This window comes from Aulostomus chinensis, chromosome 18 (genome assembly GCF_037954235.1).
Source record: "Aulostomus chinensis isolate RoL2024-O1b breed Wild chromosome 18, RoL_Achi_v1.0, whole genome shotgun sequence".
Taxonomy (NCBI): Eukaryota; Metazoa; Chordata; class Actinopteri; order Syngnathiformes; family Aulostomidae; genus Aulostomus; species Aulostomus chinensis.
In genome coordinates this window covers 6,985,291-7,007,228 of record NC_141337.1, presented here as the reverse complement: position 1 = coordinate 7,007,228, position 21,938 = coordinate 6,985,291, and the positions used below count along the sequence as shown (strand labels likewise).

Below are 21,938 nucleotides of genomic sequence, written 5' to 3'. Positions count from 1 at the left end.
CTGGGGGGAGTTTGCTATTAGACTTGCGCTGTCTCGAGCATACCGCAGCTTCTTCTCTTGTGGTAAATTGTTTTACACCAAATCCAATAATGCTAGAGATTTAGTTTTTCAATAACAAGTAGTTCTCAATATATATACCTTCACATGATGTGTCATCCAGTCACCAAAATCCTGCTGAAGACGGAGAACAAATGAAGCTCATCTGAAAGAAGGAACATATTTAGGCTCACCTTAAAATGTTGAAACACATTTGAACCTGAATGTACACCAGATGTCTCTCACATGACATCTGTATGAGCTGACATGACAAGTTCTCCTGGATCACTTCATTTTGCTGTTGAACGTTCATGACTTAGAGTATTTAAACAGATTAAATGGATTAGTTAATTTATCTTCAAGCCATGTTCCTGAGTCTCATGTGTTCATGCGGCAAACAATGGGGCCCTTTTCACAGCTACCATGTTGACAAGTGGATGCAGGGCAAGCACAAGGGTAATTAATAACATTAATGATGGCCATGTTCCATTTAATGCTGGTACTGCATCCTGTATGCTGCCCCACTTGATGGCTGTGACACTAAATAGAATGGGTCCACAATGAATTTGCTCAATTGCATGTCAACGTGTGGTATGAAAATGGTTCCAGTTACACTCCATGCATTTAGGTTGCAAACCAAAAGAAAACACAAGTATCAAACTATGGATGAGAATTGATGAGTACAATAACATAGGACGAAATCTTACTGGTTCAATTCTTGATTCCTCCTCAGTTTTTATGAGTGTAATCTCTATGCAAGGCAGTTGGCTTTGGAAGATCACAATGTCTCAAGAGCTGAGTCCTTACAAATGGGGCTGTGCAATATTTAATATTTAAAAAAATTTTAAATTTAGGTTTCTTATATGATGAAAATCGAAACCTTCATGTTTCTTGCTTATTGTGAGATTTACTGGGTGTTGGTAAGAACGCGGTAGCACATGCATGTTCCTGTGCATTACTGGTGCTTCCTGTCTTGAAATTATCGCTATCCAAACTTGTAGCCATGCTTTTGGATGTTTGCAGCAGTGTAGTGGCATCCTGACTGTTTCTCTTTCAGAAAACAGGCAAGAATTTATTGAGCTGATAAGGAATGAATCCCTAGCCGAACATATTTTGTGTTTTTTATGTGTTACTCTAGTTGCTCATGAATGGGAGGGGAGGCGGCTTTAGGCTTTCGGCTTTCATCGTCAACTCCTGATGACTGGTGAGAGCCGTCACAAAATTGTTCCATTTATTGCTTTGAAGAACAGCAATGTGACATGACATGTAACCAAAACAACTTAAAACCTCCTCCACATTGTCACAGTGGAATATAAGCCAAGGAAAGTCTCAGACATTAGAATGATGCCAGGTATTACACTGAAGTGACAAAGCTCGTATTTTCTTTTCATCTTTAATTTAGTTTATAAAAAGAACATCCAGGGAACGAGCACGGCATGCTCATGGAGTACAGTATGAAAAGAATGAATGTTGATGGAAATGACAGAACATTATGGGATACCTTACGAATGAGTCTTTTCTGGTTCGCGGTTTCAAAATCTATACTTTGCATCGTTTTGACTGTGGCAGTTTATCATTATAATACATTTGTTCACTGATGTGAAGAAGGAAACAAATTGCTGCTTAACTGTAAAGGGAAAAGCTTAAAACCAACATACAGTTATTGAACATTTGTAATGGTCATTTCCCTCAAGGTTGAAGCGTCTTTTAATTTTGAACTGGACTAAAGGGTTGATCCAAGAGTAATATAGAAGTTTCAGTACAGCTGCTGGAAACGGAGAGGAGCCTGGGGGATTTGTTGCCATAACTGCCATCCAATTAATGAGCTGACTAAAACAGTGTGTCCTGCAGCCCTTTCCTCTGCTTTGTCCTCAGATTTGAACCGTATTAAGTTGTGCCTTTAATTTGAGTGACACGTGTCCTTTGGAAGATAAACCCTCCCTTTTATTAGTTCATGCTGCTGGACCAGGAAATTCTGCTTGTTAGTGTGGAACAATCCCTGACATTTGTCACATCAGACAGAAACAATTTCATATGGTTCAAATATTCCAAAGACTTTGTTTTAAATGACCAATGTGTTTTCAGAAAAGAGCAAAGAAGTTTAACATCCCCATTTACAGTCATTTCAGTTCCACCATGGGGATTTGAGAGTTAAGGAACTGAAATCTGAGCCGCTGGTAATTGCCAAAATGTATGCTACAATGCATAGCTGCCCACATTGATGCTCGAGTAGCTTATGTATTCTCCAGCATCAACTGAAATTATCCACACTTAGGCGCATTAAGTCTTTAAAGGGAACACTAAAATGCTTTTCTTTTTTATCTTGGTGAACTGGAAGAAATGTAAAGAAACAGAATCAAGTGTTTGCTTCGATGATGGATTTTTCTTACCATTCCATAAGGTAGGGGTTCTCAGTTCGTAGTTAGCTAGTTTATTGTAACTTACTTAAATGTGTGCGCAGAAGTTATGTCTTTTAGATATGTTATTGAGGAATATAGTTGCCATTGCTTTTATTAGTCAACTGTGCTGAATGCATTGATATAAATGATTTGTAATTAAACTCGGAGCTGAAGAAATGGAGCAGCTGGAGGTTAGGGTGGTTGCCTCTGAGGTTGGACTTGCTACTGGGAAACTTGGAGATACCTGACAAACCCTGAGATCATTGTTCAAAATGGCTGCTCTGTGCATGAAAATGTGAATGCTTTGATAGTATACAGTTTGTAGCACTTACGTCTAAATAGTTTCTCATTAAACCAGTTGTACACATGGCACTGTCCACTTGCTAACGATGACTTTATGCACAAAATGCCAACTAGGGTGTTATCAACTGACACTGCAAACAGCTGAGACGTCATTGTGTTGTTTTTTTTCCTTTCCCCACTTCTGGTACTGGAACATGGTCAACTTGTGTCATCCCTCCCAGTTTACTATCGAAGCAATATGAGACAGTTTCCATTGATGCATGTAAAATCCTTTTAAAATAAACAATGTGTAATGTGGGTGCAAAGTTCTGCACGAAGTGCAAAGAAGGTGTCAACAGTCTCTAAATCAGACATCTTTGTATCTCCAGTTCAGAGCCAGGTGCACCTATTGCTATTTTAGTGGAGTAAATGTACGAAGCATGTCTTAATGGAGAGGCACACTAATCAGGTGCTACGGGAGGTCAATGCAAACTTGAGAATGGACGAGGAGACTAGCAGGAAGCAGGTTTGACGTAAATAACAACAATGGCAAATGGACTGATTTCTATACAGCGCCTTTCTACCTTAGCAGCACTCAAAGTACTTTAGTGTCGTCTCATTCACCCATTCTCACACACACACACACACACACACACGCTGATGGTGGAAGCGGCTACCCTACTCATCAGGAGCAATTATGGGTTCAGTATCTTGCTCTACGACACTTCAACATGGTCACCGGGGGAAGTGAGGATCGAACCAGCGACCTTGTGGTTGCTAGAAAGGTACTCTACCTCTAAGCCGTGCCGCCCAACAATCACGTTGTAATTTTGACTCATGATCTTTTGCATTTATGTGTTGCTGCATGTCAGCGTAATGTGATGCTACAGGCTCGTCTTCCTCCCTGACTACTCCCCTTAGATAGCACGAAGAAGACTGCACCGTTGCCTTTACACTTTTTGTGGCACATCGATGCACGTGTCTTGTGCTGCCTTACAGACGGGGAGGCCACAACTTTGCACATGGCCACACCTCTTTTTAAGATCAACATATTGACACTTGAACAGAATATTTTAGATTAAACAATGCGGGTGCTGGTGCCTGATGGGGACCTGCTTTGTGTCCAGCAACTGTTTTTGAGCTCTCTGCTCATATCAAGACAAATCTGCCTGTATTCTCACCACAAACATGAACAAGAAAGTTTCAGCCTTGAGGATGAGTTAAACTTTTAAAACAGTTTGTTAGTTGGATTAAATCGGACACCAGGTAACCTACTGCTGCAGTAGTGCATTTTGCTGACCTAAAAAATATTTCTTGCTTGTTTTTTTATAATGAAAGAGCTGTTTATGAATAGCTAAGCAGAGGAGCAGGCTGTGCATAATATGAATAGATGTCACCCACTTACCGTGTGCGTGATGAAAACCCTCAAACTGAAGGGCAGTATGGGCGTCTCCTCGATCTACAGAAGCATGAAAGGCAGATCTGTCAGCACTTAATGCAATGTAGCAGACATAATTAGAGACCATGTCTTAGGTTCACAACATCCATTAATATACAATAGGTTTATCTGCTTGTCTGTGTGGTGCTTTCAGTCTTTTAAAAAGGGCCAGTAACAGGGTTTTATTGTCACAAGTCACTGTATTAATATGCCTTCCTTTTCCAAGATCATTGTTCCCTTCTGGATAAATGACAAACGCAGGATGGGAATCAAACTGCCTGTTGTGTGACATTTAACAAGTCATTTTCATTTGAAGTTGTTTTTGTGAAGAAATGTTTCATCTGAACTTGGTTTAATTCACCACAAAGCTGTTTTAAGTGCAACATTCCGTGGGTGTAAATGTTCTTCCAGGCATTCTCAACTGGTGAGAGAATCCTCTATAATCTCATGAGGTTGCTGCCAGTCATATCTGTAATTCTTGATGGGATTCACACACTAAACTTTTTCGATTTGAGCACGGCAGCTCTGAAAAATGGCAACATCAAAGCTAAACATGGAGTCGTTTCAACCTCAATACATCTGAATTAAGGTTTGTTCCATCCCTCTGAGATGTTTGCGTTTTCTCTGAACCCAATAACACCAGCCTGCCTCACCTTCCGTTAGATGTTGTGGATGAAAACAATCAAGAGAACAAAAACAATAATTACACTGTTTCATTCACATGACACAACAGAATTAATTAAATTGTGCTTGAATTTAATGGAAATTTATATCTTAAATTAAAACCTCCCTTTTATACATATGACACATTAAAGTGCAATTCAGGAACACAAGTGATCAAATGAGGAGAGTCTTTCCTGTTTAAAAAGCCCTGGGATGTAAATGAGTTTGGCTAATTGCTGCATTTAGATGCACAGTGCTAAGAGACTAATTGGAGGAAGTCATCAGCTGCAGGTGCAGTAACAAGGAGGAAGTCTTATATGTATTTCAGGGAGAATGCAATACTCAAATAGTCTGCTGCCTCATTTGCAATATAGGCATGAGGATGTCTTTTGGAGCTGGCTGATGCATAGATTTTATCAATTAATTGGAAATTTAGTTTTGGAAAATTAAAAAAACAAAACAATTTTCACTTAAACTTGGGTAATTACAGTAAGGCACCCACATCATTTCCCTGGGCTGAGTGGGCTCCTGTAGTTCATAGCAACTCCCCCTGGGAGTTCTCTTCACACGCAGAGAAAATATCAACATAGCAGCACTTGCTAATAGTGGGAAAGTTTGTTCCCAAAAAAGGCAACTTATATTCAGATGTTGAGAAAGTCTTTTGTATGGTAAAACCGCATTATGTTCTGAAGCACTTTTTGGCTGTGGTGAAAAATATTTTGTACAAGACATCATGACAAGGCAAGATTCAGAACACATCTCAGAAAGATGATGGCATGTTATACAGTATAAAAGCAAACAAGTGGGGAGTGAGATTAGTTAAAGTTGTTCTAGTATTCTTTAACTGAAGAACTTTCAAGTTCACATGCATTTGTAAAGTTCTTAAGCATGTAAATTGAAAAATCTGTGAAGGAATATGGAATATAAGGCCCCCTTGTCTTTACTTCAAAGGAGCTTCATAAATGATAGTGAAGACATGTTAATTATAAATGTGTGAACTCACTTTTTCTCTCTCTCATGTTTTAATTTCTCTGTGACTTAACTTTCAGAGTTCCAAATGGTGTGATTATATTTACAAATATCAAGTTGAAGGGCCCAATACTGTTGATCCAAATAAGTGTGCAACTAAGTAATTCTACCCCAGTGGCAACTAAAGGAAGGCAGCACAACATTTTTTTTTTTTTTCCAGCATCCAAAAATTGATGCATGCAGTTGTATGAGAAAAGGTAATGGCACTGCAGCCTTCATAAGACAAGTGTTAGCCCCCAAACAACTGCTTAAATAGGTCAAGATAGCAGAGGCTTTACCCTAAAGTATCTTATCTCGTTAGACTCCTGTCTTACTGGTTGGGCTGCAGACAATAGTGATATTTCTGGCTGCAGCTAATGCTGGTGCTTTTAAAAACTGGAATTTTATTTCCCTAAATTACACCAACAAATCTGCCTTCTATGTGAAATTGTACAGGTTTTGTCTTCAGTCATGTAAGTTGTTATCTTGTGTTAATCTGACGATTTTATGAACATCAGAGAAAACCTCCCAGCTGGCGATGGTGCTTGACATGTTTGAGAAATGCATCATTTCAATAAACAGCTATTTTAGTCATACAATCTAAGACTAATAATACAGATGGTATCACCAAATGGCGTGTGAATAACATGCCAATATCTTCAGTCATTTTGTGTGTCATTTCATGCCATTTAGTCTCGACTGTGCAGAGCCGGCGTGCCCTTTTACGCACAAATCTCAGAATAAAATCCAATTTATGACAAATTGTGAAGAAATATAAGGTAGCAGTTCCAGTAGGAACGCTTTTTTTTTCATCACTAATCTCTTATCCTAACCTTTACTGTCATCATCATAATTGGCTCTCACCTTGTTTTCGTAGCCGTAACCCTCAGTGAAAGCAGACCAGTAAGCACCGTCTCTGTGTTGCATTCCATACTGGTGCCTCTCGTTTCAACTGTCTGTGTTGTTTGTAAAATTTTGATCTTGAAAGGACACGGCATGTCTCCATAATGGATGTCTATGGAAACTAAATGACACACGCAATGCTTAAAATGTCAAGACGTGAAATGTCCTTAAAAGCAGTAAGACTATTTATATGCCATCCCATTATATCCTGTCGAATTTGATCCTATTTGCCATGAGGAGGAACACAATGGAAAAAGTGTGAAGCCTTTTGTGTTCCTCTGATCATCTCAAGTCAGTCCCTTTATAACTTAAGCTCACACAATCAGAACTGGTATCAGTTAGCTGGGTAAGATAGATAAATAATATATACAGATGATAGTTAAATGACTGAGTTGTCATTTATGTAGGTCTATTCACTGTTGAATTGAAAATAATGACTGGATCGACAGTGATATCTGACTGTCCTCCAGAGAGTTGTTTGTTAAATCCTTACATGTACAACGTTGAGTCATTTCCTTACCTGGTAAACATAAAGTGAGCTGAAAATGTTTTGCAAATGGGCATACAACACCTCTGGGACTATGAAAAGGCATTTATGTTTGACTCAAACAATGGAGTATCCTTCATTTGTACTCTGCTAGACAAATCAAAGGAAGCAGTTTGCAGCAGGTTGTGTTCTACATGAGAGAAAAATGTTTTATTTTTAAGTTTTTTTATGGGGTACAAAAGCTGCATTTTTTTTTTCTTTTGTGATTCTTGGACATAAAAGAGGAAAGTAATTTAAGTGGGCTCGATCTGTCTTGAGCTACAGAATGCTGGCCAAGCAGGCAACATCTAACAAACTGTGGGTTCATTTATTGATGCTAATTGAACCTAAAAGAACAGAGAAGATGCTTGTATGGTTTGACATCAACAAAAATAATAAATAAAAGGTCCTCAAAAGTTTGAAAGAAAAAAAAAGTCAAGAGTACAAGAAACTGCCAAATTTAACGAGACTCTGCAGTTGGGGCATTTCGAAGGCCATATTATAGCCTTTAATGTGACAGAAGTTGGCACTCGGCATGACTTTCAGATCCCTCTGCTTTGTTTCTATTTTCCATGCTTATAATTGGAGTGAACTTAGCTCTTGTGAGACATAAGCGGTCACTTTAAGCGTGATGACTAAGTGGTACTCAGTTGGGGGATTGGAAAGCTGAGATGTTACAAGGGTAAAATCGCTGCAGTCAGGCCATTGTGAGATGGTGTAACTGGTTCGCCATAGTAATGATCATTTTGTGTGTGTGTGTGTGTGTGTTACTGTTAAGAAATCAAAAGGTGGTGACAACTTGACAAAGCTTTTAAAATACCTTACAAATTAAAATACATGTTTCCACTGTAATTGCCACATCTGGCTTCTTCGCCTGTGAGATGGTCTGAGACCAGCCACCTCGACAGCTGATGTGACAATCTGTTGCAAAATCAAAAGAATTTCTACTCCAACTGTCAGAAACCATCTCAGGGAAGCTGATCTAAGAGCTCGTTCTTCTCACCGGGGTCTTGACCTGACTGTAGTTCGCCGTAACTGACTTGAGAGGGCAAATGTTCACTTTCAAAGGCGTCTGGCGCTTTGGAGAAGTGTTCTCCTCACGGATGAATCCCGGTTTCCACTGTACTTGCCCGATGACAGATGGTGTGTCGGGAATGCCCCATGGAGGTGGCGGTGTTATGGTTTGAACACATCTTGGGTCTTTGACTTGAACTTATGGAAAAATAGGAGTGAAAGTAAGTGTTGCATTTATATTTTTGTTGAGTGTCCCTACAGCCTGCGGGACTGATTGCCTGACAGCTTTTGGTCCCTGATTGGCCTCACTTGAGTGTCTGTTATCTGACAAGAATGTTCTTGTGCCTCTGCTTTGCCTGATGAGGGTGTGAAAAGCCACATCACCAGTTGGGTTTATCGCATGAAAATAGTATGCAGGGCTTTTCTCTCTTCTTGGCTGTTGAATCTTTGTGTCTAGCAATTTAACAAGTGATGTTGAGTCACCTCCATGTGAATTCAGCTGAAATTGTTAGTCAGTATTATCTGACCCATTGTTGGAATATGTATTTCACGCAACATCCGTATGATATCATAAGAGAAGCTGGGCGCTATTTTATTTGTGCCTAATCATACCAATGTCCTTCAACTTGAGCGATCAGCAGGTTCAACGCTGTTAGGAAAGCAAACCTCTGCCCCCAGCGCAGCTCTTGAGGGGTTGGGGAGCGACACTAATGATCAGGGGTTTCAGTCCTCTCGCTAGCACATCCACCTTCCATGTTGTGACTTCAAGGCCAACACAGATGCACCTGCCCAAATCCTGCAGTGAGAACCTCACACCGACTGACAGATTTCCTCTTCCTGACAGTGGTAAATCCTTTTTTTTTTTTTTTTTTTAAAGATGATTGAAGAGGTCTGGTAAGTTTAAGGTGCAGTAGAAAAGGAAAAATGGATTGGTGTCTTAAGAACAGAGGGACAGGCAGCTGCAAATGTCCCACCGTTTTACCCTCCTCACATTTACATTCGTTATATGAATTTTATAGTCTATTACTCTCCTGAATGAACAGTGACGGGTTCAGCCTGAAAAAAATAGATTTTTTTTCCCCAAGTACAGTAACATCACCATTGCTGGATGACTGAATAAGAATATCATAATGAGCAGTTAGTGCAGAGTTCTAAGCATTCGCAAGATGTGGAAAGTGATTCTAGTACGGATTAGAAACCGTTCCAGTAGTCAACCCACAGTACTGGAACAACAAAGCCAGATTCAACATGATTTGATGACTACTTCAATTGTATCTGCAATATCTAAATTTTGTGTGGCATGTTTGTACATAATACCTAATCAAGCTGCTGCAAAGGACCCATGGATTAAAGTGGAAAAAGACCCTGGAATTTCTTATGTTTTTTTTCTACAGAGAATCACAAGTGTATCGTTAATTGGCAGGTCCCTCCTCCAACATATCAAACTGCTCTGTGAAAAGATGATCCGTAGTGTCTGATAACTGCGTGGGAAGTGTGTAGGTTAGAAGCAGGATCCACTGAATTGGCTCGGTGAAGACAACAGCCGATATCTTCATCACACTCACAAGAGCCATTTTATTGGGCAGTCGTACGTTTACTTCAGGCTTTTAGAACCGCAATCGTAAACTCAAATGGAAGCTGTTCTGTCGGCTTATTGAGGTTGTTTGACTCATTTGTGTCTCTTCTGAAAATCGATCCATAAATCAACACATGCATCCAAACGCTTTTTCAGTGTTCAGCCAGCAGCTATGATTGCTTACATTATTCACAAATCAATTCTGTTTACAAATTAGTTGCCCACTCATAATTTATTCAGCAATTAAATGTAAAGACAAATGAAATGCGTGTCCATCAAACTTTCCCCAATCCTACTGTGATATGTTGAAAATACAACTTGCTCCACTCTATGTCCATTAGTTGTTAGCAGGATAAATCTTATGCTCGTGCCATGACTTCCTTGTGCCTGTCTGTCTGTTTGTGTTGATGTGGGCCCGGCACTTCTTTTCTGCTTACAATCGGCTCAATGAATGAAAAAAATAAAATCTTTTTAACACCACTCAGCGTTTGAGTTCCACTGAGAGAGGAAAAAAATGTAGCCTAAAAATTCAGAGTTTTACTGATTAATCAGTTTCTGACATCAGAAACAAGCCATTTTGTAGTATATTTACCCCTTTTACATTTGATCAAGAGTAACACTGACTGTATGAACACTGATGTCAAGCATGTCACCAATTTGGATACAGGAGACGACATTTTGAAGTTTTTTCCTTCTCTACACCAAAGTTATTTAAGTTAAAAAATTAAAAGGAAAAATGTGAAAGGAAATTGCAACATTTATTCACTTTTGTAAATCGTCTACTGAGGCAGTCGGCAACTGTCCAGACTTTCCCTAAGCCCTGACCTAGCTTAGCAAACTCCCCTCTGGAAGGGTTCGGGACAAGTACGGCGGAAACAACTCGTCTTTTACATCCAGTCTTTTATTCACACACACCCACAGTATCATTCACACAGTTAGCTTCGTACATTAGCCTACACGTGTGACTGCTTCTCAGACTGTTAGGTAGCTAGTTTCAGACTTAGACTTAGTGTAGGAGTGGTAGTATTAGTAGGTTGTAAAACTGCAAATGAACACAAACACAAACCTGAAATTATTACTTAAAGTTAACACACATTTCACATAATATTGCCTTTTCTTTCACATTAGCAACTGCCTTCACTCACTGACAAGGCGTACCAGTCCCGATGATGAATAATACTGAAATGCGCAGCGACTCCACCTAGTGCCTACCTCTCATCATGCATGCGCAAGTGGAAACATAACCTTGTTTGATACTTAAAGTATATAAATATCTAAATATGAACATAAACATACACAAGCATGAACGCAAATATGCCTGGATTATTACAGTGATTTTTGACCTTACTGGAAAGTCGTACAGCAACAGTAATCAGGATGGCTCCACCTCTTGTTGTTTTGCTGTCTCATACCACAAAAAAAAAAACAACTATCAATTTGTCAGAACGCCAAGTAGTTTTTCGATCCATGTGGAACGCTTTGAGGTCAGACGATCAACTTCCGAACAGTGAAGTTCCAAATTCTGACTTGTCCGGAATCGGCATTCTAATGTATCCAGGTTTCACTTCCCAGCAAAGACAACAAACGGGTGATATGGTCAACCTCTGAAATCTGCTCTATTTCTGCATTCAGTAGTACAGCGGTGACAAAAACTTCAGTGCCTGTGTGAATGAAAGGATGCTCAGGAGGTCACAGATTTCTGGTCGTTTTGATGGCACACAAAAATGTTGAAGACAGTTTTCCAAAAGTCAACTGTGAGGCGTCGTTTGAAATCACATTCAACGGCGAGAATGAGTCTGACCTACGATGACGAGCTGAACTCAGGCTCACAGTACTTCCAGTACATTTCTCATCTTTGACTACAAACGCTACCACGTCCATCTGAGCTCTGCAACTACTTGAAGAAGGTTATTGTGTTTGTAAGGTTCCCACCGCCCAGTTGTTCAACTATGTTACTCCACCCTCCTCCATTGGTTGATTTTTAAGTGTACACATGTGGTACTTTGCATTTGACTGCTCTGGATTTTGTAAGAGATTTTCTCTTGTGTGTTAAAAGATTAGTCGAGTGTTTTCTTGTGTGTGCAGGATGACCTACTCACACCTTTTGAAGTCTGCCTGCTTTGCTCCCAATTAGCCAGTCTCATCACGCTTTTCAGTCTGGTAACCTCGCCACTCTGCCACCAGCCTCTGAAGTCAAGTTTGTTCGAGTTTGCAATAAACTTCTGTAGATGGTTTAGCTTCCATTTCATATTGTCCACAACAATAAATTCATTCATAGAAATGATTGATATTAAGAAAAATAAAATGTCACCGGACAAACCCTGATTATATGAATGGTCCAAACGAGAGCTCAGCAAATGTTTGGCAGTTGTGCTTGGTAACTGAAAATATAAGTTGATATTTTTCTGCATCTTAATTTAACACTTTTTTTTTTTCAAGAAAGGCGTGAAACAAGAGGTGTGAAGAAAATGAAGTGTGGCATGCAAAAAAGGTTCTCTCTTCCAGCAATAATCTACATTTAATGAGTCTGAGTAAATAACAGGGACATTTTTCTGATTCAATACATTCTTTGTGTCGCTAATAGTATTCATACAGCATTTAGAGGCTAAATGCTTGTTTGAGCTCTAATCATGGCACAAATTAACACAACAAAGTGTCAGCGGGAAGCTGATCTCCGGGTCAGATGGAGACATTCCCCGTAGAGGAAACAGCAGGTAAAGGAGGCGGATGACACTAAGAAGCACATAGGTGCAATAAGCTGTATATCAGGAATACTAATGTTAAATAGTGCCCTGAAATTGTAATTGTGTTCCTGTTAATCAACAAGACTGACAACAGGCAGGGCAAGCTCTAGAGGGCTAGGGGGAAATCTATTAACATACAATATGTTGTTGTGCTTGTTAAAATAATGGAAAGGCTTCGGGGTGGGGACGGCTGGGGAAGGTGCATTGTTCTCCTTGCTGTCGCTGTAGTTAATTGCAAATCCAAACTCTTTAAGGCTCCATGGAAGTTTGTGCAGTTTGACAAGCTTCATGAAGACTTGAACTATATACTCCCAATGAATTCTGTCTCTGGATAATCCTAATTGAACGTATATTGGCCATGCAGCTTACGTTGTTTTGGCACTTATTAATAGCATGCTGAAGAAGAATTCTAATGCGGTTTCTGCAATTGAAATATGAGATAAACAAGAGTGCAGATCTCTTTGGCCTGCGGAGGCCAGTAATGCTTGACTTGTCACTACAACTCCTCTAATTGGACCCTAGGTGAGGGCTGGATGGGGCTTCAGGGACTGGCTTGATTCATTTTTCAGATCTATTCTTATAAATCCATTGCCTTTGGATTTGAATGTCTTTGCTTTCTAATAAAAAAGGCTACGGATTGCAATCATACATCTACCCGAGCAAAGGTGTTTTAAGGTAAAACCCTAATGTGCTATGGATCCAAAATGGTCTTTTTCCTTTTTTCTTTTAAATGGCTGCTTTGAGATTTCTGAAAATAGAGCATTTTAATAGACCATCTTCTTTCCCTGATCAAACTGAAACTTATAGACTCATTAAAACTTCTGCTAGAGTGTAAATAACAGTCTTGTGTGGGTGTTTACTGCTGGTGACAGAACATTCACAATCCCAGGGGTGCAGAGCAGCAACGCTTCACCACTGTGCCTCATCCTCCCTGTAGACATGGAGGGCCAGGAATGGCAGCCCCGAGGGAGAGCCTGGCTTTCCTGTCTGGCCAGGTACACACTTGCCGTGTCAGTTTGGCTACCTGCCGGAAAGTAGCCAAACTTTTGTGATTACCTGAGTGTACATGACCTCTTTGACCATTATCTCTCTGTAATTTTGGCAGAGTTTTTTATTTCAGTGGGTTCTTGTTCAGCTAGAGAAAGTGAAACTGTCGCAAAGGTTGATTCGAAGATGAAAGGTGTGGTGATAGGGTCCACATCTCGTTTCACGTCACATTCAGAAGCTTTATAGTGGGCATTCAAAGTAAAAGTAGCATATGTATTATGTTTAAAAGAAACAACAAAAAAAGTGTTTTATTGATGTGGGCGTGTTGCTACAGGTACTAGTGAGAAGATGAAATACAGCCTAGGTCTGAGTTAGAGTTATAGATCTAGAAAGATTTACATATACATCACAAAAACTGACTGGATTTTTTTTTTTTTTAATTTTGTGATTTGAGGAAATATTTCTTAAGAACATTTTACTTTTGTATGAATAGGTTTTAGATAGTAATATTCTCCTTTTTTATGTAAGAGAAAAATACAGAATTTCAGACTGTAAACCAGTTTTTCCGTGCAAGGGTTTGCGCAGGTGAGTTGTTTGCTTTTGTTGTCGAACATTTGTGGTATTAAACGCTAAATATTTCTCATAATTCTCTCAAGTTACCATGCAAAGATTTCATTAGAATGTTGAATTGGATGAAGGGGAAACACGACTGGAGTACACAAGTATGGAAATAGTCTTTTCATTAACACTGTTATAAAAAGAAGGGGCGGCATGGCTCAGAGGTCGAGTGGCTGGTTCAATCCTCACTTCCCCCGGTGACCATGTCAAAGTGTCTTTGAGCAAAATGCTGAGCCCCTTATTGTTCCTGATGGTCCTGTGTTGGTCCTGTGTCGGACTGGCGACTCGTCCAGGGTGAACCCTGCCACCCCCCACACCCTTAATGGATAAGCGTTATAGAAAATGAATGGATGATATACAAAGAGGATGTTTCTTGCAAGACGAATTAATATTTACTTTTATTCATTTGCAAGTAAGTATTTAGTATTTGGCTCATTTTTAAATCTCTGTAGCTCATCTGCAGAGAGAAAAGATCTGAATATGTGCCTCCTTCCCCTATTTTAGGTCACTTCCCTGGGAAGTTGAAACATTTCAGCTATGTCATGCATTTCATTAATGTTACTCTGGTTGATTGAACTGCTCCACTGTCAGGTACATGTAAAAATAGTACAGTGGACCTGTGTGAGTGTCTTAAGTGTTGTAAAAGTAGGGCAAAGGCCTGAGGGGGAGCAAGTGTTTCATTAGGGTTGTAAAGTTGGAACCTCTATTCAGAGATGTTTTACTGACCCAGGCTGAGAAGAATTTAATACTGGTGTCCTGCAAACTCAACCTCCATAGCTACAGTGTTCTAGAGGCTCATTGGAGGGCTATGCACTGTATTTCCTGTAACATTCCTCATAATAGCAAACAATGGAGCAAAGCTGAAACAACCATATTAAAAACAAAATACAAAATGTGGGGAAAAATAATTTCATACAGCTCTCCTTAGCTTCTTCACCTTGGGGAAAAGCAAACGTGTCTCCGCAACAGCAAAAGAGCATTTAAAAAGTGAAAGTCAAGACCCACTAGTTCATGTTTAGCTCATTTAATTGCAGGTCTGTTGCAACAAAATTGTTCCTTTGCATCTACTAAACTAAAGTGTTCCTGATATTTAAAAAGCCCTACACACACATACACACACACACACACACACAATCTCATGCGCGGCCCACCCACATAGGTGTTTTCAATTATGTGAACTGATTATACCTCATCTGAGGACTGTGTGGGTAAGTACAGACTGTTTGATTGCCATCTGACCACTGTTATTATTGCATCACTAGCTACAGGGGAGACATTTAAAAAAAAAAAAAAAATTTATGAAGTTTGATAATATGCTATCTAATAGTATAGCTCCATTGAACGTAACAGGAATATCCAGATACACTTACTGGTTGTGAAGACCCTTTAAAGTATGAAGAATGACTGCAAATGGCTAGATTCCAGACCCCCCCCCCCCCCCCCCCCTCACCCTCTGACGTCATTCGAACTCATTTCAGCACAGTCAGCTTTTTGGTGCCATAAAAGTATTGTCCAGCCTGATTCATATTACACATGGAAGGTACCCTGTGGAGATACCTTGACGGTCACTTGTGGCTTTTGCAAATGTGAAAAGAGGAATAGAATGTATTCCCCTCATCCATTTTTCATTGTTTACATTTCACCTTTAAACAGGCTGTTCAATTGGATAGATGGAGCTCCAGTAGTTGAATGCTGCTTAACTTCTAACAAAAGACCATTTTCAACTGGAACATGAACAATAGAGTTACAGAAAAGCAGCCAAGGTTTTAATTCAAAGGTTTTGACAAACTAAAGGAACAGTCCAGTTGACAGACGCAGTATTATTTACTTATTTATTTTTTTGCAGAGGACTGAAAGTACAGTGTTTTGTTTGCTGCAGTATTATTTTGAGCAGGAAATCACTGTGTTCACGGAAATGGTGTCCTGCTGCTGTGCCGTGTGTGTCATTACAAGATCTGGAGTAAAGATGTCACACGATGAGATTTTGGTCTCACTTGCTGTGTTTGCTTTCCCAGCTTGGAATCCTTCTGTGGTTGTGTCTTCAATGTGATGTCTTCCAATCTCAAACCCTACAATCATGGGGGTTTTGTCTTTGTATTCTGAAGGACATGTGTCTGATGGCTGAGGCATTGATGCATCCCAGTGTCCTCTAAGCTGTCCAACAATCACAGCGTCTCTAAAAGCTCCCACCCAGACAGCGACGTGACTTCAAAGGAGTTAACGTTAAGTAATCACCCACAGATCTCTCAAGGTTTGTAACATATTGACAGTTTTCACATGGTTTGTAAAAATATCTGTGTGAGAATCTGCTCTGAATACTAACTCTTTAGAATAATTCAGTCTGAAATTTGCAGCCTTCGACATGTGAATTAATTTGTGGCACAGAAGAGAATGCAATTAGGAAGAGACTTCATGATTTTAAATGACTTTAGATTGCAGCCCATTAAGAAATGACATTTTCTATCATGCACTTCAAGCATGTTCTGAATTTTCTGAATAGTTCACACTCCTCTCAGATAGAAACCATTCTCTTTTACCCCAATTGTATTGAGTGTTTAATCACACAGAAAAGGAAGGAAGTGACATGATTTTCATTAGCAGGAGCTCTGCTACATACTCTGTACAAACACTCACTGTTCCTGTTTTCCCTACTTTCTTTTTAAACACATGAATCAAACCATTAATCAGACTGTAGCGTTAACATGTACACAGACTTGATGGAATAAAGAAACTGATGAACATGAATGGAACATCTGCACAGCACAAAAAATGCAGAGACTTAATCAGATGTGACACAACAGTTTTATAGACGACCAACACATTTTAATCACCTCATTAATTTTCCATGTTCACGGGTCAAATGGGTGTACGTTGGGCAGACGGCCCAGTACTTCCCTGAACAAGTTGCCAGTCCATCAAAAACCAGACTGCTACATTGACTCGCATTCATTTTCTTTTGACAGTTTCATGACTAATATTTGAGTGGAGAGAAAGTACTCTGCTGTGTCCAAATATTCTGATCCATAAAATGTGCAACTATCCCTCAATTATAACACTGAAAACATTGCGCCTTCACATTTGCATCAAAGGATTAAAGAGCAGTTTCAACAATTTTGTAGGATAAAGATAAAAAGAGAGAGATTGAGAGCGCACCTCCTCTGCATTCCAACCAGAACTGCTACTGAATGAAGAATGAGATGCATCAGACCGGGGAATGGTGTGTTAGAATGCATTGTGACTGAAATTGAGCTTTGTTTCTCATCTTACATCCTTGGCATGCAAAGAGATCTGAGTTCTTTGATGGCTGCACATCAGTCCATGACTCTGCACTCATCAGGCCACAACTATAGACTCATATCAAACCTGCTGTTTAGAGGCACAGACTTTCAGAAAGTTTTGTGGCACTGGCAGAGTTGCCCTCTGAGAATGCTTTTGAAGTTTTCACTCTCTGTCCCCCATGCCTTATAAATTATACTGCTTTATTCCATTTTATTGATCACAATACTTGCAATTAGTTTAGTCTGGTATGAATCAGTTGAGCACGAGTCGGCTTGGAATGTTTCCCACTTGGTATGGTTTGTTTTCATAGAGGAGAAAACCCAAATGAACCAAACTGTCACTACAAACATTAGTTGGCTGTAAGGTGTCAACAAGCTGGTTTGCTACCTGCCAATACAAATGAAAGAACATGGATGTCCAGCGTTCAAGTCAGATGTTTCTAGCAGGAGAAAGAGTAAATATAGGAAGAAAGTCCTGTGTTTGGACAAGTGCATATTTGTGCTGCTATTCTACTTTTACTCCAACTGCTACAGGTTGGATGCTCTCAAATGTCCAAAAATGCAAAGTACGTCTGGTTACATGATCCATTAAGAGTTGAGGAGTCCACAGTTGGGTATCATGTTTTGTGTGATGCTTAACACAATTTATCCACTGTGGTGCCAACAGATTTTTGTGAAACTGATGGAGACAAATGATGCACTCAAAGTTTCAACCTTTCAGTTAAAAGCAAGATTAAGAAAAACTGTGAAATCTCAAATGAGCAGATGAATGTATTCTGACTTACACACATGAATATTCATTACTGCAAATCGGCTAACAAATGTTCTCTTTTTAACTGTCACGAGACTTGTAAACAGCATGCATATACACACACTTGTGCTGATTAGTAAAGCAAATGTACAGCAGTGTCAGGGGTTATTGGAGTCTCATCTGGACACTTCACTTAATACATTTTCATGTAATTCAATTTATATATCCAGTAATCCAAGCCTTTTTCCCCCCTGAACATTCAAACACTTTTGTGGTATCAACATGGAGGAGATAAACAAGACCCCTTTCGTTTTCCCTTCTTGCAAAACCTGTTGTCACTTAACAAGGGAGTCTATGGGGCAGTCATGCTACTCCTGTCACCTGCAGGATCATTGTGCAAAGTGTGTGCTTGGATAATGAGATTTTGTGAAAGAAGGCAAATATGCAAATGTTCTGGCAAAATTAAAAAAAAAAATGTGTGAGGAGTACAATTTGTTACCATGAGAGTGATTTAAACAGAACAGTTTAATGATGTCTCCCACTCTAGCCTCTGAACATTTCATTAATTAAATGCCCTATCTCACGCTGTTAATGAGAGAAAAAACATTTTTCCTGGATTTTCCCTGTGATTCTGGTCCAAAATTTAATTAGGTTCTTCCTCGGCCCCTGCTCTACTCCTCCACAAGTTTCATGAAGTATCTTTTGCATAATCCAGCTGACGGCGGACAGGCAAACAAACGGCAGTGAAAACCCAACCTCTTTAATGGAGGTAATAACCGAGCAAACGCTGGTAGCACTAATTAACAACAATGACACTGAGAGTTGGGCCTCCTGCTAGTGTGATGTGCAGTTATTGACTTAGATCCTTCTTATTAATATCTCCAAAAAAATGAATCACAGAAAAGTAATTTGCCTTTGATTAATGGTTCAAGCCACCGTGGGCTTTGTTGCCTCTGTTGGCGCCGTGAACAGAATAGTTTCAGCACCTGGAAACTGCCATAAAAAACATTGCAGTTGGATTTAAGTAAAAAAATCATGGGCGATCTCATGCTTCCAGTATCTGTACTTTGTTGAATGTGCCTGCAGCAGTCAAATAACTAACACTGTCGTTCTGTTTAATCCCATCCTGCTACACATTAAAATGAAGTTCTAAATGCATTTTCATTTTCAACTTTCACCCACGTTACACCTGCAGGTAATAAAATAATTGACCTCATGTTCATAGTGACAGAAATAACCAGTGTCTGAAAAATACAAGCTACGTTTCAAATACAACCGAGAGATATTATTGGTTAATAGATCTCAGATCAAAGCCTCTGGTGCAGCAGAGAAGTGAACCAAGAATGTCCATGGATGGAATGGAAAGCCATTTATATCGGCAAAAATTTTGATTTTACTCTCATAGTGTCACACCCATTTACATCTAATACAGTTTATTACATTTCCATACTGCAGCCATAATGATACTCTGATTCTGAATGACTTGAGGGGGATTGATTAATTTCAGATAACGTCATATAGCTTTGATGGAGTAGTCTTTTTTATTGTTTCCTTTTAATGCACCATCAGGCTGATACAAGTTTGAATCCAGAAATTAATCATATGCCTGAAAGTAAAATGAAATACTAGCATTTATTCAGGTTGCAATACCTAAAGAATTTTTTTCTTTTATCATCCATCCATCTTCTTCCACTCGTCCGAGGTCGGGGGTCCAGCAGCCTAAGCAGAGACACCCGGACTTCCCTCTCCCCAGCTACTTTGTCCAGCTCTTCATGGGGGATCTTGAGGTGTTCCCAGCCAGCTGAGAGACATAGACCCTCCAACGTGTCCTGGGTCTTGGTTGTGCCCTGAACACCTCCCCAGGGAGGCATTCTGAACAGGTGCCCGAGCCACCTCATCTGACTCCTCCCGATGTGGAGGAGCAGTGACTCTACTCCAAACTCCTCCTGGATAGTGGAGTTTCTCACTCAGTCTCTAAGGGAGAGCCACCCTCCAGAGGAAACTCATTTCGGCTTTTTTTTTTTTTTTTTAAGTTGAAAGAATGGAGATGGGGTAGGCACGGTGGTGCAGTGGTTCGCACTGTTGCCTCACAGCAAGAAGGTTCTGTGTTTGAGTCCTGGCTCGGGCACAGGATCTTTCTGTGTGAGTCTCCCTGTTCTCCCTGTTCCTGTGTGGGTTTTCTCTGGTACTCCGGCTTCCTCCCACAGTCCAAAGACATCAAGAGGGGATGAGGTTAATTGGATACTCTAAATTGACCGTAGGTGTGACTGAGAGTGTGAATGGTTGTCTGTGTATGTGTTGGCCACTTGGGAATCTTTTTGAAGACTAACACAAATGGATCTTTTCATCTTTGCATCACTCATCATATTTGAAAGTAGCAGGTAGTCGTAATGACAAACACTGGCAAGCACTTTGATAAACCCACAAAGTACAGTGGGCATCAGAGCAAGTCTTATGTTTGTCAAAGTCATGGCCTGTGCCCAAAATCACGTAATCGTTACCCCCTTCTCAACAGGAGAGTGGAGAAATGTATATGGGAGCTCATTTGCAAAATGAAAATAACAATTTCAGACTCTGCACAGGTTTCCTATGGCTTCCTCTCCTCCTGTCAGACTGCTATTTTTCAGTCAGCTGTAATCGTGCCTTGTTTTTGACCATCTGTTGTACACTATTTTTTCCTGGGATGCTTTAAGTCAGTTATATAGGGTATAATAATTCTCACTATACATTTAAACAGGTGTACAAAATGGCTAGTGTATGTATATGTATGACTATATGAGGCTTTCAGAATGAAAGAAAACAGCTTTTCAACTAACTTCATTCTCTCACAGCAAAAAAAAAAAAAAGAGAAAAAAAACCCTTTTGTACCATGAATATGATTTAGGTATGAGAGGATAATGTAAACCAGTTTCTTGTGACTGCCACATGTGTTTCTGGAATGTTTTTTTTTTCCATGGCTAAAAGAGACCACAATGTAGGACACAGTTGAGGTGTCATTCTCTAGCATAACTCCACTTCCTCCTTTGCTCCCGATGGACAACACTCACTGTTACAGCTGCTAGATGGCTGACATTTGTTGAGATGAATGATGTTTATTTTTTCCTCATATAAAAGTCTATCGTTGTTTGGTGTCAAACATGTTCTTTCTAGTTCAAATGTCAAACTGTAATTTGAAAATGGATTCTTGACAAAGGAGAGATGTAAGATTTAAATCATTCAATCATGGCAGATTAACCACAGAGACCTCAGAACATATCAGGCGATGATGAACTATTATGGCACAAAAGTTAATGATTAAGCTGCGCGTGTCAATCACAAGACATACTACTGGGATGAGCAAGAAATTATTCAAGCTAAATTTCCAATTAAAAAGGGTTAATTCCAATTCTACACATTCCATTTATAGATTATATTGTAAGGCAGCTGGCATTTTTTTCCTTTTTTGTGTGCTATTGTTGGCGAGAAATAAATCGTGTCCTCAGCAGTTTTTCCTCAAAGTTGCTGCATATGCAATTTAAATGGCAATATACCAAGGTCACATCTGGCTCTTAAGGGGAATGGGAGATGACACTGATTACTTACATTTATTTTACACCCAAAACACATCCATGATCAATTCATGACAACCCCTCTAGTGCCCTGCACCCGACTTGACTAATTTGACTCTATTGGACACGCCTCTTCGACCAGATACTTTAGATTGCTCCAAGTGTGT

General features: G+C 39.7%; 1 long non-coding RNA gene across 1 annotated transcript in view; it reads left to right on the top strand.

Annotated features, from left to right (window-relative positions):
- LOC147244881 (uncharacterized) overlaps positions 1-21,353 on the top strand; it is a 29,681-nt gene extending 8,328 nt beyond the window's left edge. Inside the window, exons 2-3 of the long non-coding RNA XR_015110055.1 lie at positions 16,300-16,445; positions 19,926-21,353. This is a non-coding gene — a long non-coding RNA (uncharacterized LOC147244881). The remainder of the gene's footprint in view (positions 1-16,299; positions 16,446-19,925) is intronic.
- The last annotated feature ends 585 nt before the right edge of the window (positions 21,354-21,938 follow it).